Source organism: Salvelinus namaycush, chromosome 23 (assembly GCF_016432855.1).
Source record: "Salvelinus namaycush isolate Seneca chromosome 23, SaNama_1.0, whole genome shotgun sequence".
Classification (NCBI taxonomy): Eukaryota; Metazoa; Chordata; class Actinopteri; order Salmoniformes; family Salmonidae; genus Salvelinus; species Salvelinus namaycush.
In genome coordinates, this window is record NC_052329.1 from 39991174 (window position 1) to 40006107 (window position 14934).

Below are 14934 nucleotides of genomic sequence, written 5' to 3' on the forward strand. Positions count from 1 at the left end.
ACTGACAGACACAGAGTAGAAGCTCAGCTGCTGTGGGTGGGAGGGAGGGAGGGGGTCGGAGACAGAGAGGAGAGGGGGAGAGAGAGAGAGAGGAGACAGCCTCTATTATCGTAATGATCCCAGAGCAGGTCCCCTTGGCTTGGTTCGTCCAAGGCGGGTGGCTGATGAAGATGGAGCGGTCTGTGGTGTATCCCACAACGGCTTTTTATGCAAGTGGAACATTGGTAACCAGATCCCCATCTCATTGACCAGCCGGCCGTGAGAAAAAAGCTCCCTCTCCTTGGAAAATCTATCGTTCTTCTTCACTCTCATCTCTGTGCCTCAAAACATTTTCAAAGACTCCAGCCACCCAAGTCATAGACTGTTCTCTCTGCTACCGCACGGCAAGCCTGGAATCAAGCAATTAGACTGCTGAACAGTTAATCAAATGGCTACCCAGACTATTTACATTGACCTCCTTATTTTATTATAATATTTTGCACTGATTCTCTTGCACGGGCTCGATGTACACTCACTGGACTCTAACCACACACTCACACATACTACAATGACACTCCAAAACACACACATTGACACCACACACACACACACACACACATTCATATTCCTTCACACATGCTGCTGCTACCTTGCGTGTTTATTATCTACGCATAGTTACTTCACCCCTATGCACATGTACATATTACCTCAATTAGCTCGACTAAACCCTGCACATGGACACTGTGCCGGTATTCCTTGTATATAGCCTCATTACTGTTATTTTATTGTGTTCATATTTCTCCTTTCGTTTATTCAGCAAATGTATCTTACTTTTTGAAAACTCTGGTTAGGGGCTCGTAAGCAAGATTTTCACGGTATTCTTTGTAAGGAATTAAACGCTTCAGCTCTTGAAGTTCCTGAGGGAGGTATTAGGTAGTCCAGATGTTAGACAAGTGAGACATGGCATAGAGAGTTTGTGGGACAATTCATTCTGTTCAGTGGTTCCGAGAACCGCATCTGAGACGGGTTTGTTCGAACCTTATCACCTAATACCTAAACAAAAGGGCCAGTGTAATGACACAGATGACTAGGAAACAAAAGGAACAATGGAAAACGGAATACGCTTTTGCATATCTATAAGGACAACAAACGGCCAAATTGAATTTGCATCGCCCATTCATCGCTGGCAACCAGAGAGCGGCCGTGCTCGCGTTCATCTCCCTGATCAAATAAAAGCCGCTTCCTGAAGACAGAGGGAGTGAATTTGGATATGCACAGATCTCCTTGCAACCCTCGACAAGACAGATCAATGACACAGAGAAGAAGGGGGTCAGGAGGGGTGTGTGCAACAGCTGTGCATCTCTAATTGCAATCCAGCAGCAATAGCAGGCGCACCTGTGTTTTGTTTGCAAGCAGGCGGAACAGAGGCACCCTGCACCGAGTGACACCGAGCTTAACATCCGAAACATCACCATCGGCAGACATAGCATCCCATCCACCAGTCAGGAGAGGAAGCCTTCCCCCGCAAATAGCCTCTGGGTATAAAGGGCCAATTACAGTACATCGAAAAATTTAAGTCAACATTTAATTACCCCAAACGAAATATTGTCTGTTCTCAGAAAAAGGGATCCAGTATTGGGCTGATGGTGTGTGATTATAAGGGGGTAAGAAAAGATCCGGCCGAAAATCCCTCTAAGGATCTCTCAAGCGTTCTCACTGAGTTTTCATTGGGGGATCGCCAGGTCCGACCTCTACCTCTTTCGGAAATCAGCCAGAGATGCTGAGCGTGGTGAAGTGCAGGTGGAGGGTGCGAATGAGAGGAGACTTGCGTTGACTGATTTCCGTGCATCTCAAAGCACTACCAGGGAAATGTTAGGTGAGAGGATATTTCCTGGAATATGGTCTCGGGGCATGGAGGATAGGCAGGAACGTGAGCATACTGCGTGCGATATAAAAGCAATTCCACACCGTGACCATACACACTGATATGTGCTGCTGGGCCAGAGAACATGGTGTCCATTACAATCAGACTGAGCCAGCTGACACACACGACTCACACACAGTGGGTTCAGTCAACACACAGGTCAATGTCAGAGAAACACAGGGCAGAAATTGAATACCATATGTTAATTACTGCTTTCACAATAACCATGTAAATTTGGAGGACCAAGAGACCATAAAAAAATGTGTTCAACGTCCATTCATGGCTGTTCAACCGTGTTTTAATCGTGTATAGTGGTCAGAGTTGATGCCTCATGCTCGGCCGAGTGAAATAATCCTGAATTAACATGCACTATCAATGAGAACCTGGCAGGGTAAACTGACCCAGTGTTTTCACACTCTCATTTCATTAAATTTAACATTTGGGCCTGACAGAAAGGATTGCAGTATATATTCAATTTTTTGATTTAACATTTGACTGAATAATTTTTTTACACAAGCACCGTGGCAGCCTCACCACAAAAAAAATATGTATTTGAATATCTGCACATGACTGACATTCAGAATTACAAGCAATTTTCACAATGTATTCTCACAAAGAAAGGGAGAGCGCGTGTGGATGTGAGGGACCTTCTCACGATCGTCGTGGTAATCATACTCGGACCAAGGCACAGCGTACGTAGAGTTCCACATGTTTATTAATTGAAACTCACAAAAACAATAAAGAGCAACGAAACGTGACGTTCTGTAGAGTTCACAGGCATCAACACGAAAACAAGATCCCACAAAAACCAGTGGGGAAATGGCTGCCTAAATATGATCCCCAATCAGAGACAACGATAAACAGCTGCCTCTGATTGGGAACCATACCAGGCCAACATAGAAATAAATGCACTAGATCACCCACCCTAGTCACACCCCGACCTAACCAAAATAGAGAATAAAAAGGCTCTCTATGGTCAGGGCGTGACAGACCTCCAGTTCTTGTGCCTCTCCAGGGCTATTGTGAAGTCCTCCAGAAGAGTGCTCTGCATGCAGTCCTCATGTCAGTCAGTTTCAAAGGGCAGCCGTAAGCACTGCCCCACTGAACTACTATAATCTTACTCGTCTCAATACAGCAAATATTGAACCTCATTTCTATCATGAAGAAATGCGTTTGAGTGCCGGGGTAAAAGGATGCCAAATGCCAAAATAGTCATTCTACAATGGGAGGGAAGAAGAATATAGAATATATTTTTAACTGGGGATTATGGCTAAGAAGGTTTGCTGAGCCAAAGATGTATAAGAGATCTTTGAAATCATAGCTCCAACACATTGAAATTGGCTATCTCAAAGGATCCAAGTAAATCTGACACTAGCCACTTAAGTATACTGTCTAAAATATGATTCAAAGGCACGTTACCATCTCTGATTCAACAGTATTGACATTATTCACATAACGACATTTGGTGAAACATTTAAATCACTATTCAATCCAATGAATCAAAGGTCCTCTCTGAAATAATTTAAATTTAAGACAAAATATCATTCTATCGTCACAAATGACAGGGGCATTCCCGTTAGAAGGTGGTCATCCAATGGAGCCCACCCACATGGATTGTTTTCCAAAGCCACAGACAGCAGCTAACACAGGCAGCTGTTTCATGGAATCTAATTTAATCATAATGTCAATTATAAGTATTTAGTGTTGTGTGCATTACGTCTGTGCATGCCAGCTACCATGCCATAGCCTACATTGCATATGAAGTATGACTGGCTCATGACATTTAACCTTGTAGGGTTGCCAGGTCTAGCTAAAATTACTAGTGCAATGACCCCTCAAAACCCGCCCACAAGGCCTGAAAACTAGACAATTTTATTTTTGTAGCAAGAGATGACTTGCCACATTTATCCCAAAAATCCTATTTCCATAACGTTATCGAGCTAATTCACACTATTTTGTGAAGTGCACCAGTCCCTCCTGCAGCAAAGTACCCCCATAACATGATGCTGCCACCCCCCGTGCTTCACGGTTGGGTTGGTGTTCTTCAGCTTGCAAGCCTCCCCCTTTTTCCTCCAAAACTAACGACGGTCATTATGGCCAAACAGTTCTATTTTTGTTTCATCAGACCAGAGAACATTTCTCCAAAAAGTACGATCTTTGTACCCATGTGCAGTTGCAAACCGTAGTCTGGCTTTTTTATGGCTTCTTCCTTGCTGAGCGGCCTTTCAGGTTATGTTGATATAGGACTCGTTTTACTGTGGATATAGATACTTTTGTACTTGTTTCCTCCAACATCTTCACAAGCTCGTTTGCTGTTGTTCTGGGATTGATTTGCACTTTTCGCACCAAACTACGTTCATCTCTAGGAGACAGAACGCATCTCATTCCTGAGCGATATGATGGCTGTGTGGTCCCATTGGTTTATACTTGCGTACTATTGTTTGTACAGATGAACGTGGTACCTTCAGGTGTTTGGAAATTGCTCCCAAGGATGAACCAGACTTGTGGAGGTCTACAATTTATTTCCTGAAGTCTTGGCTGATTTCTTTTGATTTTCCCATGATGTCAAGCAAAGAGGCACTGAGTTTGAAGGTAGGCCTTGAAATACATGCACAGGTACACCTCCAATTGACTCAAATTATTTCAAATAGCCTATCAGAAGCTTCTAAAGTCATGGCATAATTTTCTGGAATTTTCCAAGCTGTTTAAAGGCACAGTCAACTTAGTGTATGTAAACGTCTGACCCACTGGAATTGTGATACAGTGAATTGTAAGTGAAATAATCTGTCTGTAAACAATTGTTGGAAAAACTACTTGTGTCATGCACAAAGTAGATGTCCTAACTGACTTGCCAAAACTATAGTTTGTTAACAAGAAATGTGTGGAGAGTTTTAATGATTCCAACCGAAGTGTATGTAAACCTCCAACTTCAACTGTATCTGATATGGGCAGAAAGCTTAAATTATTGTTAATCTAACTGCACTGTCCAATTTACAGTGGCTATTACAGTGAAAGAATACCATGCTATTGTTTGAGTAGAGTGAACAGTTATGAACTTGAAAATGTATTTATAAACCAATAAGGCAAGTTGATACAACATTTTGAACAGAAATACAATGGTTCATTGAATCAGTTTAAAACTTTGCACATACACTGCTGCCATCTAGTGACAAAAATCTAAATTGTGCCTGGGCTGGAGTAATACATTATGGCCTTTCTCTTGCATTTCAAAGATGATGGAACAAAAAAAACAAAGAAAAATGCATCTAATGTGTTATATTCTACTACATGAATTTCACATTTACACAAACTTCATAGTGTTTCCTTTCAAATGGTATCAAGAACATGCAAATCCCTGCTTCAGGTCCTGAGCTACAGCCAGTTAGATTTAGGTCATTTTAAGCGAAATTGAAAAAGGGTCCGATCTTAAGAAGGAATATCGACATAATTTCTGACGATGTAGACTAAGAAGCTGAATTCGGTTTGCCATCAAAATTATAATTCTTGCGAGCTTAACAATATGTCCCAAGATAAAATATAATTTGCCCTCATTAAACTCGCCAGATAATTTTCCATCAATGGATGTCGATTTAACATGTTTGACTGCAATGATTAAACAATAAGGACCTAGGAGGTGTGGTCCCTGTTCTTAGGACACAGCCCTTAGCCGTGGTATTTTAGCAAATATACCACAAACCCCTGAGGTGCCTTATTGCTATTATAAACTGGTTACCAATATAATTAGAACAGTAAAAATATTTTTTTTGCAATACCTATGGTACATGGTCTGATATACAACCAATCAGCATTCAGGGCTTAAACCACCCAGTTTATTATATTAAATAAATCCTGTTTGCCCATGTGAATAACTATAAATAAATCCAACAGGAGAGTTTGAGTGAAATACTTGGATAAACTTTTTATACCACCTAATAATTTATTTTTATATAAAAAAATTGGACTAACTTCAAAAAACGATTGTTAGTGTAACGGTACTCGTCCTCGTCTGATGACGAGTATGAAAGATCGGACCAATGTGCAGCGTGGTAAGTGTCCATTTTAATGAAAGCCAACTGAACACTGAATGACAAAACAACAAAAGAGAATGAACGAGACTGAAACAGTTCTGTATGGAAAGACACAGACACAGAAAACAACTACCCACAACCCATAGTGGGAAAACAGGCTACCTAAGTATGATTCTCAATCAGAGACAACGATCGACAGCTGCCTCTGATTGATAACCATACCAGGCCAAACACAGAAATACAAAACCTAGACTACAAAACATAGAATGCCCACCCCAACTCACGCTCTGACCAAACTAAAATAAAGACATAGAAAAGGAACTAAGGTCAGAACGTGACAGTTAGGCTATTTTCTGGCAATTGCGCAGTTATTATGAGCCAGATTGTTAAGACTACAAACAGTTATAAATGGTCTATTTATTTAGATTGGCTTGTTATTTCAATAGGCATAGGCTACTGACTAAAATCTGGGTTTATAATTGCGATTCAACTTTACCATGGTTTGCTGAGCTAGATTCAGGTTGTCTATAGCCCCTGATAGGCCAACATCTCATTTCAGAGAAAAGTCCACAATGAAATCGACATTAAATGTGCAAAATGATACATTTGCAATAGAGCAGTGACCATAATCACAATTGATAACATCCAAATGAATTAACTAAACATGGCCATTGATAATTGCATAATAACACAAGGCTACAACAACCACAATAAACGGAAGATATAGGTTATTTATTAAAGCCGTTTACCAGCTCCAGGTAGGCTACACAAGTGGCACAAATTGATTTGCAATGAGTCCAGCGATATCGTCATTTCAACATATTCATTGTATCACATGGTAGGCTACAGTAGCCTACAATGGCATATCAATTAATAGCCAACTTGTTAGCCAACAGATGCAAATTTGTCATTCTCCACATTTAATGTCAGAATGTTTCATTGTGGACTTTTTTCCCATGACAGAAGCATGCGATGGAGTTCTATAACTTCCATTTCAAATGTTCAGTCGTGCAGCGCTCGAGACCCAAGAACTGAGCACGCGTAAAAAAAAACTTCGTTTGATATGGTTTTCCATAAGAAAAGTCGACATTAGAATGCAGTTTATTTATCGAAAGCCCTCTAGTGCGCCTAAAGTGATTTTCTATTGCTTTGTCTCTGTTATATCAGTTCTAGTGCGTTAACATATTGTATAGAGAAAGGGTTGCATATAGATGACAATCTAAACCACCTACAGACGACTGGCAAACAGTTGTCACGACGTATGGGTGTGCTGCTCTGTCTCCGTGACTCAGATGCAGCGCTCTCTCAACCAGTGCTCTCAACACATAAACACCCATCCAGCCCTCCCCACCATTCACCCACTCACTCACTAGAAGTAGCCCCAAAAAACCAACCCGCTACCAATACATTTTCAACCGCAACATCGTTTTCAAAGTTACACAATTTGTTCGAAAACCGCAGCCCTGGATGTATTTTTTGTTTTTGTTGTCACTCCAGTTGGCTCCCACCATGTGGGGGTTCGTGCACTCTGATTGGCACAAAGTGAAGTTCTCGGCCACTGACGAGCACTGCAAATCTAAAAGCAGAACCGTCAGGTTTGTCGCTACCAGTCAGCATGCAGCAGGTACCGCTTTTATTCTAGCAATAGAATGAACGGCCTCCCACTGTGATAAGTACCTATTGGCAGTCTATAGGCAGTGAGATATTCTGTGTGTTTCATGCTTAAAACAGAGACATTTCCTTGATTTTCAAACCCACGTCAGAGCTCCTTACAGCTGATGTAAATTATACTGAACAAAAATATCAACCGGCATGCAACAATTTCAAAGATTTGACTGATTAACAGTCCATATAAGGAAATCAGTCAATTGAAATAAATTCATTAGGCCCTAATCTGTGGATTTCACATCTAGGAATACAGACATGCATCTGTTGGTCACAGACACCTTAAAAAAAGGTAGGGGCTTGGATCAGAAAACCAGTCAGTATCTGGTGTGACCACCGTTTTCCTCATGCAGCGCGACACATCTCCTTAGCATAGAGTTGATCAGGCTGTTGATTGTGGCCTGTGGAATGTTGTCCCACTCCTCTTCAATGGCTGCACGAAGTTGCTGGATATTGGCGGGAACTGGAACACACTGTCATACAAGTTGATCCAGAGCATCCCAAACATGCTCAATGGGTGACATGTCTGGTGAGTATGCAGGCCATGGAAGAACTGGGGCATTTTCAGCTTCCAGGAATTGTGTACAGATCCTTGTGACATGGAGCCGTGCATTATCATGCTGAAACATGAGGTAGATGAATGGCACGACAATGGGCCTCAGGATCTCGTCACGGTATTTCTGTGCATTAAAATTGCCATCGATAAAATGCAATTGTGTTCGTTGTCCGTAGCTTATGCCTGCCCATACCATAACCCCTCCGCCACCATGGGGCACTCTGTTCACAACGTTGACATCCGCAACCGCTCACCCACACAACGCCATATACGTGGTCTGCAGTTGTGAGGCCGGTTGGACGTACTGCCCGAAATATGGTAGAGAAATTAAAATAAAATTATCTGGCAACAGCTCTGGTGGACATTCCTGCAGTCAGCACGCCAATTGCACGCTCCCTCAAAACTTGAAACATCTGTGGCATTGTGTTGTGGGACAAAACTGCACATTTTAAAGAGGCCTTTTATTGTCCCAAGCACAAGGTGCACCTGTGTAATGAACATGCTGTTTAATCAACTTCTTGATATGCCACACCTGTCAGGTGGATGGATGATATTGGCAAAGGAGAAATGCTCACTAACAGGGACGTAAACAAATTGGTGCCCAAAATTTGAGAGAAATAAGCTTTTGTGCGTATGTAAAATTTTGGGAATCTTTTATTTCAGCTCATGACACATGGGACCAACTCTTTACATGTTGCGTTTATATTTTTGTTCAGTGTAGAAGACCATTACTTAAAACATGTTCTGCAGCATTCAACAGCAAAACATAAACAACTGTTCAATGCAATGTAAACATTTAGATTTCTGCCTAAATAGACAAAAAAAATAGACAATAATTATTTATCATAAGACGGCCATAAACAATACCTAGTAATGCTTAAACTGCCAGAAGATTCAAATCTCACCTTTCTGATAAAAAATAGTTATACATTTCTCAGGTGTAGTCTCTTTTGAGGACACATGCTCAAGTACACAGTACGAACATGATAAAAAGATGAGAATATAACAAATAATATTACTCAACAAAAGTGGGGGGAATAGGGCATGAAATGATTGAAATGATTTCTAAATATAGTAACAATCAAATGATAAATTACTTGAATATTTAACCTATCTTTCAACTGTAAAATAAACATGATCTTACTTATTGACAGTACAAAATTGGCAACACTTCGACACAATCACTGAGCACAGACAGGAAGTAATTGACTCCCCAACACCTTCACAAAAACTGCCACACACACACACACACACACACACACACACACACACACACACACACACACACACACACACACACACACACACACACACACACACATACACAACACCATATAACACTATATAGGCTACTGTAGATGCAGGGTTGATATATATATAGAAAGTAAAATATACAGTGCCGTCAGAAAGTATTCATACCCCTTGACTTATTCCACATGTTGTTGTGTTACAGCCTGAATAAAAAATATATAAAATATATTTCTCCTCTCTCTTACCAATCTACAGTCGTGGCCAAAAGTTTTGAGAATGACACAAAAATGTATTTTCACAAAGTTTGCTGCCTCAGTTTGTATGATGGCAATTTGCATATACTCCAGAATGTTATGAAGAGTGATCAGATGAATTGCAATTAATTGCCATGCAAATGAACTGAATCCCCAAAAACATTTCCACTGCATTTCAGCCCTTACACAAAAGGACCAGCTGACATCATGTCAGTGATTCTTTCGTTAACACAGGTGTGAAATGCAAGGCTGGAGATCACTCTGTCATGCTGATTGAGTTTGAATAACAGACTGGAAGCTTCAAAAAGAGGGTGGTGCTTGGAATCATTGTTCTTCCTCTGTCAACGGTGGTTACCTGCAAGGAAACACGTGCCGTAATCATTGCTTTGCACAAAAAGTGCTTCACAGGCAAGGATATTGCTGCCAGTAAGATTGCACCTAAATCAACCATTTATCGGATCATCAGAACTTCAAGGAGATCGATTCAATTGTTGTGAAGAAGGCTTCAGGGCGCCCAAGAAAGTCCAGCAAGCGCCAGGACCGTCTCCTAAAGTTGATTCAGCTGCGGGATCGGGGCACCACCAGTACAGAGCTTGCTCAGGAATGGCAGCAGGCAGGTGTGAGTGCATCTGCATGCACAGTGAGGCGAAGACTTTTGGAGGATGGCCTGGTGTCAAGAAGGGCAGCAAAGAAGCCACTTCTCTCCAGGAAAAACATCAGGGACAGACTGATATTCTGCAAAAGGTACAGGGATTGGACTGCTGAGGACTGGGGTAAAGTCATTTTCTCTGATGAATCCCCTTTCCGATTGTTTGGGGCATCCGGAAAAAAGCTTGTCCGGAGAAGACAAGGTGAGCGAAAAATATCTAAAGACACTGAAGCAGCAAACTTTGTGGAAATTAATATTTGTGTCATTCTCAAAACTTTTGGCCACGACTGTACACACAATACCCCATAAAGACAAAGTGAAAACATGTTTTTATACATTTTTGCAAATGTATTGAAAATGAAACACAAAAATATTTAATTTACATAAGTATTCACACCACTGAGTCAATACTTGGTAAACGTACTTTTTGCAGCGATTACAGCTGTGAGTCTTTCTGGGTAAGTCTCTACGAGCTTTCCACACTTGGATTGCGCAACATTTGCCCATTATTCTTTTCAGAATTCTTCAAGCTCTGTCAAATTGGTTGTTGATCATTGGTACACAACCATTTTCAGGTCTTGCCATAGATTTTATAAGTAGATTTAAGTCAACACTGTAACTCGGCCACTCAGGAACATTAACTGTCTTCTTGGTAAGAAACTCCAGTGTAGGTTTGGCCTTGTGTTTTAGGTTATTGTCCTGCTGAAAGGTGAATTCACCTCCCTGTATCTGGTGGAAAGCTGACTGAACCAGGTTTTTCTCTAGGATTTTGCCTGTGCTTAGCTCCATTCCATTTCTTTATTGTCCTAAAAAACTCCCAGTCCTTAACGATTACAAGCATACCCATAACATGATACAGCCACCACTATGCTTGAAAATATAAAACATGGTACTCAGTTTGCCACAGGTTTTGCAGCATTACTTTAGTTCCTTGTTGCAAACAGGATGCATTTTGGAATGTTTGTCTTCTGTACAGGCTTCCTTCTTTTCACTCTGTCAATTAGGTTAGTATTGTGGAGTAACTACAATGTTGTTGATTCCTTCCTCAATTTTCTATTACAGCCATTAAACTAGTAAATGTTTTAAAGTCACCATTGGCCTCATGGTGAAATCCCTGAGCGGTTTTCTTCCTCTCCGGCAACTGAGTTAGGAAGGACGCCTGTAACTTTGTATTGACTGTGTGCAATGATTCACTATCCAAAGTGTATTTAATAACTTCACCATGCTCAAAGGGAAATTGAATGTCTGCTTTTATTTTTACCCATCTACAAATAGGTGCCCTTCTTTGCGAGGCATTGGAAAACCTCCCTGTTTTTTGTGGATGAATATGTGTTTGAAATTCACTGCGACTGAGGGACCTTCCAGATAGTTTGTGTGGGGTGTAGAGATTAGGTCATTCAAAAATCATGTTAAACACTATTATTGCACACAGAGTGAGTCCATGCAACTTATTATGTGACTTGTTAAGCAATTATTTAGGCTTCCATAAAGGGCTTGAATTACGTATTGACTCAAGACATTTCAGCTTTCCATTTTTAATTAGTTTGTAAAAAGTTTGAAAAACATAATTCCACTTTGACATTATGGGGTATGGTGTGTAGGCCAGCGACATGTAACTTAAGGCTGTAACACAACAAAATGTGGAGCAAGTCAAGGGATGTGAATACTTTCTGAAGACACTCTATACAACACATTGATTGCTCATTGATCTATTTGTCAGTGTTGGATGCACATTATACCAGCACATATGCAATATCAATAATCTCCATCTATAATAACTGTTAATCAACATTAGTACTATATGGCTACTGCATTAAATACACACCTCTGGCAATTATATTGGAAAACAATATTCTCCATCACACTCCACTCTCCCCTCAAACAGGTCGTAATAAAGTGGCCAAAGCACTCTACCTCCCTCAGTCCCACAGACATGTTCCATCAGCCAGGGCCAGGCCTGTTGTGCTCTACTGAGAAAGACTATCGATATGCCCAGTTTGCAAAAAGAGACCATTAGTGAGATATCACTTTCAGGGTAATAACAGAGCACTGTGACCTTTATTCATTGTCAGAGTACACCCTGACAGCTATTAGAGAAACTCCTCGAAACACTATCCTGGTGGCCTTTTTTAAAAGCCAGGATGTGGCATCATCATGCTTAAATGTCATCATCGTTTTAGACCTGCAGAACTCACACAGTCTTGTGCCTGGCCTTTTAGATGGTATTTGCTTGAAACATGTTAACGTATTTGCCTTAATCATTTAGCATTAAAGTTAAGATTAAGAACATCGTTAACTTCTCTAGGGTAGGGGGCAGCATTCGGAATTTTGGATGAAAAGCATGCCCAAATTAAACTGCCAGCTACTCATCCCCAGAAGATAAGATATGCATATTATTAGTAGATTTGGATAGAAAACACTCTGCAGTTTCTAAAACTGTTTGAATCATGTCTGTGAGTATAACAGAACTTATGTAGCAGGCGAAACCCCGAGGACAAACCATTCAGAATTTTTTTTTTTGAGGTCACCCTGTTTTTTGAGGTCACCCTGTTTTTTGAGGTCATCCAGATTTCTACGGGACTTGCTTGCAGTTCCTACCGCTTCCACTGGATGTCACCAGTCTTTAGAAATTGGTTGCGGTTATTCCTTTGTGTAATGAAGAAGTACGGCCATCTTGAAAAAGTGTCACTTCATGTGTACTGTTTGATAAAGGCGCAAGACCAGAAAGCATGTGTAACGGCAGCCTTCCTCTTCTTCGTCTGAAGAGGAGTTGTAGCAGGGATCGGACTAAGACGCAGCGTATTCCGTGTTCAACATATTTAATGACAGACGAAAACGTGAACACTTACAAAACTACAAAATAACAAACGTGGCTTACCGATACAGTCCTTTCTGGTGCAGACAAAACACAGAGACAGGAAACAACCACCCACAAAATCCCAACACAAAACAAGCCATGCTTTCGCCGAAAAGCCTATCTGAATTCTGACATGTTGGCTGGATTCACAACACGTGTAGCTTTAATTTGGTAACTTTCATGTTATGATTTAATGAAAGTTTGATTTTTATAGTAATTAATTAGAATTTGGCGCGCTGCATTTTCTCTGGCTTTTGGCCAAGTGAGACAGTAGCATCCCGCCTAAACTCAGATTTTTGGATATAAACATGAACTTTACCGAACAAAACATACATGTATTATGTAACATGAAGTCATATGAGTGTCATCTGATGAAGATCATCAAAGGTTAGTGATTAATTTTAACTCTATCTCTGCTTTTTGTTACTTCTCTCTTTGGCTGGAAAAATGGCTGTGTATTTCTGTGGCTATGTACTGACCTAACATAATCGCAAGGTGTGCTTTCGCCGTAAATCCGTTTTGAAATCAGACACTTTGGTTGGATTAACGAGAGGTTTATCTTTAAAATGGTGTATAATGCTTGTATGTTTGAGGAATTCTAATTATGAGATTTCTGTTGTTTTGAATTTGGCGCCCTGCAGTTTCACTGGCTGTTGGTTAGGTGGGACGCTACCGTCCCACATACCCTAGAGAAGTTAAGAACATCTTATGATATTTACATCTCCAGAGTCCGATGAACAGGTGGATACCATTTTTATGTCTCTGTGTCCAGTATGAAGGAAGTTAGAGGTAGTTTTGTGAGCCAATGCTAACTAGCGTTAGCGCAGTGACTGGAAGTCTATGGGTGTCTGCTAGCATGCTCTGACTCTGGGGAAGTAGATAAAGGGCCTCATTGTCAAAATCACAAGGTATCCCTTTAAGGCAGCGTTTCCCAAACTTGGTCCTCGGGACCCCAAGAGGTGCACGTTTTGATGATTAGTTGATTATTTGAAACAGCTGTGTAGGGCAAAAAACAAAACGTGCACACCTTGGGGTCCCGAGGACTGAGTTTGGTTAACCCTGCTTTAAGGAGTCTTGTGTGTCGCATGGTCCGATGAATACATTACAGAAAGTTAACTTTGTTCATGTTCATTCATTCACACAGGGAATGACACAAGAAAGTTAACATGTTCATTCATTCACACAGGGAATGACCTCAGATTCAGAACATTTCAAAGGGATAGACAGTATACATCACCAGAGAGTTACAACTGCAGGGAGTCCAAGCCTAAAGGCTGATCAAATCATCACAGTTCTCATTAAAGGTGACATATATCGGAAAATAAATGTGATTTTTATTATAGACTTATATAAATTGACATTTTGCATAATATCATGCATAAAAGACAGTAGTAACATCCTGCAGTAAGCACAAATCACTGGAGCCTAAGCAAAACTGTTCATCATCACGACTCGATGTACATATTACCTCAATTACCTCGACAACGGTGCCCCCGCTCATTGACTCTGTACCGGTACCCCCTGTATATAGCCCAGCTATTGTTATTTACAGCTGCTCTTTAATTATTTGTTATTCTTATTTCTTACTTTTCTTATTTTCTTCTTAAAACTGCATTGTTGGTTAAGGGCTTGTAAGTAAGCATTTCACTGTAAGGTATTCGGCGCATGTATTCAGTGGATGTGACAAATAACATTTTATTTTTATTTTATTTGAATGGACCCTGAACTGAAAGCATATCAATTATGACTTTCTATGTTGTTCAAGGAGAGG

The 14934-nt window shown here is 40.7% G+C and overlaps 1 protein-coding gene across 1 annotated transcript in view; it reads right to left on the reverse strand.

The window, feature by feature from the left end:
• grik4 (glutamate receptor, ionotropic, kainate 4) overlaps window positions 1-14934 on the reverse strand; it is a 175696-nt gene that overhangs the window by 138043 nt on the left and 22719 nt on the right. The window lies entirely within an intron of this gene.